Raw genomic sequence first — 4,262 nt, 5'->3', positions numbered from 1 at the left:
AACCCATTCTGGAAAACGATCCCTCACTTTCACAGGCCTTGGGAGGCAGGCCAGTCCTCGCCCAGAGACAACCCGCCAACCTGAAGCATATTCTCACCAGCAACTACACGCCACACCATAGTAACTCTAACTCAGGAACCAATCCATGCAACAAACTTCGATGCCAACTCTGCCAACATATCTACACCAGCGACACCATCACAGGACCTAACCAGATCAGCCACACCATCACCGGTTCATTCACCTGCACGTCCACCAATGTAATTACGCCATCATGTGCCAGCAATGCCCCTCTGCTATGTACATCGGCCAAACTGGACAGTCCCGATGTAAAAGGATAAATGGACACAAATCAGATATTAGGAATGGTAATATACAAAAACCTGTAGGAGAACACTTCAACCTCCCTGGACACACAATAGCAGATTTAAAGGTAGCCATCCTGCAGCAAAAAAACTTCAGGACCAGACTTCAAAGAGAAACTGCTGAGCTTCAGTTCTTTTGCAAATTTGACACCATCAGCTCAGGATTAAACAAAGACTGTGAATGGCTAGCCAACTACAAAAGCAGTTTCTCCTCCCTTGATGTTCACACCTCAACTGCTAGAAGAGGGCCTCATCCTCCCTGATTGAACTAACCTCGTTATCCCTAGCCTGATTCTTGCTTGCATATTTATACCTGCCTCTGGAAATTTTGACTACATGCATCCAACAAAGTGGGTATTCACCCACGAAAGCTTATGCTCCAATACGTCTGTTAGTCTATAAGGTGCTACAGGACTCTTTGCCGCTTTTACAGATCCAGACTAACATGGCTACCCCTCTGATACTTAATCTCAAAGAGGCTGAGCCTTATCAGCAAGCTTCACATACTGAGTTAGTGATCTTGCAGAGACCTGTGCCTTGACATCAGACCAACATGCTAGAAGTGTGAATTCACTGGCTCAGCAAAAACAATCTATCTTGACACCAGACCAATGAGTTATAGGAAATGAATCAGTAACCTCACAAAGGCATGTCCACTAACATCAAGCAAGTGAGCTGAATATACTGAGCTAGAGCCTCACAGAGCTTTTCACCTGTCATCATTCCACCAATCTGTAGTTGCTAAATCAGTAACCCTCTTAGAAGCCTCTGCCCCAAAATCAGCCCAGTCAATCAGTGGAGGTGAGGCAGTGACCCTCCTGGTTGATGTCAAGAACTGAGAGCTCTCAGAACGCTGTGCTTTAACATCAGACCAGCAAGTTACAGATGCTGAATCAGTAACTTTAGAGGGTCCTCTGCCTTGATATACTAGACAGCTAGAGGGATTGGGACAGTTATCTTACCAAGGAATGTGCCTCAACAGACATGGAGGAAGCTAGAGATGCTGACCCAGTGATATCACAGATATCCTAGCCTTGATATCAGCCCATCAAGCAGTAGCTTTTGAGCCAGTGACCTTACTTCCCAGAGACCTGCCCCTTTACATCAGACCAGCAAGCTGGAGGTGTTCAGTTAAATAGCCTGAGTCTTAACATCATCTTAGTAAACTAGAGTTGCTAAGTGGCTACACCACAGCCTATCCTTTGACATTATGCCAACACAGTAGTAACCAGCATCCCACTCAGTAACTTCATACACACCTTTGCCTTCACATCAGCCCAGCAGGCTAAAGGAGCTAAGCCAACAAGTTCATAAAGCTTTCTGCTTTGATACTATTACATCAAGATACTATTATACCAAGACTGACATTTTGGTCAATTAATTAGTAATCTTACAAAGACCTGTGGCTTGATATCAACTTAGCAACCTAGAGTTGTTGAGCAGATATTAAAGTAAGCGGGAGTGCATGGGAGCAGTTTCCCTTCTGGTAAAAGCAGAGAGAGAATCCACTCTTATCCTGCTCCAGAGTTGTCCACCCTCCTCCCACTTCACTGGCTAGGGAACTGAGGACTCAGCTGGTAGGAGAATCTGAATTGTGAGCAGCAGGAAGAGCTGGTGCCTGGCTGAGCAGTTTATGGGGCTCCAAGTCTTTCCTGTGAATACATGGAATACCTCCAATACCCAATGAGACATTAGTTATTCATATTGGAAGTTCCATATCTGACATCTTTCTTCTACAGGAAGATCTGTCCCTCTGGTGGTTCCCCCTACAATCCAGATAAAATAAGAGACTCAGCCACATCTCCTCCACAACCTACATTTCAGGATAAACAGCCAAGTCCTGAGAGTTCCCTCTCCCCTCCTGGCAGGCCACTGATGATTGTGTGGATTAAGAAGATGGTTAGGAGATACATTTTGAGTTCTGTTTCTGGGATCAGTGAGCTAGTAGTACTTGATACACGCAAAACTGAGTGTGATTGGTTAATATAAATATGTAAATCATACAAAAAGCTATGTTAAAATAATGGTAAGTCTGCAAAGTCTAGCACCTAAAAGTTAAAAAATGTCAGAGGTAAGGTTCCTCATGCAGAAGACAGATTCCATTCCCCTTTATGAGTTCTATTGTAGTTACCGTCCCTCCAATATGAGTGTGATGACAGGTTCTTTACCCACTCACCTCCCTGCACCCTATGACTTTGTAATCCCCTTTCTCCCTCTTCTAGACTTGATGGCATTCCACCCAAGCTGGAACAAGTGAGCACTGACCCCACATCAGTTCTTAAAAGTGTGTGCATCCGGCAGGCTACCAACAGAATGGAAAAATGGCATCATAGTGTCCCTGTACAAAGGTAAAGGACCTTGCACTGAGTGTTGCAATTACAGGCTGATCTCATTGCTATCAGTCTCTGGAAAGATCTTTGCTAACATTCTGCTTGGTAGGATGCAGCCTCTTCTTAAAAGGCAACATTATCCACAGCAATCAGGTTTCACTGCTGGGCACTTGACAGTGGATGCTGTCTTTACCCTGCAGCTTCTGGCTAAGCTGCACTGAGCCAGACTTCTTTTGGCCCACTTCTTGTGACATATAGCAACATCAAAGTAGCTTTTTATTTGGCTGACAGGTCAGCACTTTGGCTCACACTGAAAAGAGTTGGCATCCCAGATGTTGAGATAAATCTGGTGCAAAATTTTCACAACGGCCCAGCACTGTTCTGTCAAGCTTTTCACTGGACATTCGGACTTGCCACACCAAACGTCAGAATCAAGTTTGATCAAAGTGTTCACTGACCAAGACTATGACGATGGTGTTGCCCTGCTTGTGGTGAAGCAAGAGAATTTCAGCCCTGTCTTTCAAGGTTTCCAAGATGCTTCCCACACACTATGGGGTTGAACATCTCATGCAGAAGACTAAGGTCCACAACTTTGGAGCTGGACCATTAGAACCCCTGGTGCACATTCTGTCAAGCACCTAACTAGGTTGCAAGCAGAGTACAAATGGTTGCAGTAAACGGGATGTCCTCCGATGAATTGGTCTTGACATTTCCTGGACAAAGTCCATGTTTTGCTTATGGGAGCAAAAATGTCTGCACTGAGACAAACTTTAGGTTCAAACAAACCTGTGTTCCACCTGTATTGCTACATGGGTCAGAAACCTGGACCCTCTTACAAGTTGACTTGGAGCAGTTAGATGCATTCTATATGCTCTGTCAGCACCAAATATTGTGGTTACATTTTGTGCAAAATGCCATAACCTCACAGATATCTGGCCTTCCTTCAATCACTTACTATATTCAAAAGCAGCGTTGCATGCTCTTCCACCATGTCTCCTGGATGAACACCATGCTCTCCTTCGATGTGCAAAGGGGTTCACACCTTAACCCTACCCGCCATTGCCTGTGGGGGCCGCCCCAGAGATTCATGGATTTGCAGGATTGAGTGAGCCAGACCTGGGAATGTCACCATCCGATGCCTGCTGTGATGCCATCAGCCCTGGTTGTTCTCGCTGGCATGCAGACCCATAGTGGACTGTGCAAATCTGATGATCTCTCTCCCTCAAGACCTGATTCTGGAGGGAGTTAGCCTGCCCCACACCCCACAGGAAGGCTTGGTGGTATCTTCCATCCTCCCCCACAGCTCAGTCCAGAGGTAAGTTCCATTTCCCTCTATGAGTGAGGTGGGAGGTTCTTTCCTCCCCCCTCCTAGGTCAGTGGTAGCATCCGCAATCCGCAGAGCTGGGTCTAGACGAAGTGCCATCCCCCTCTACGAGTTAATTGGTAGGATCCATTCCTCCCCCGCGGCCGGGTGCGGTGGTTTGCCCCGGCAGTAGCCGAGTCTCGGCCGGCCCCCGCCCCCTCCGCCTAGTCATTGATGTTGTTGTTTTTGTCGCAGGAGGCGGAG

Source organism: Eretmochelys imbricata, chromosome 6 (assembly GCF_965152235.1).
Source record: "Eretmochelys imbricata isolate rEreImb1 chromosome 6, rEreImb1.hap1, whole genome shotgun sequence".
NCBI classification, from domain to species: domain Eukaryota; kingdom Metazoa; phylum Chordata; order Testudines; family Cheloniidae; genus Eretmochelys; species Eretmochelys imbricata.
This window is presented reverse-complemented; position numbering follows the sequence as displayed.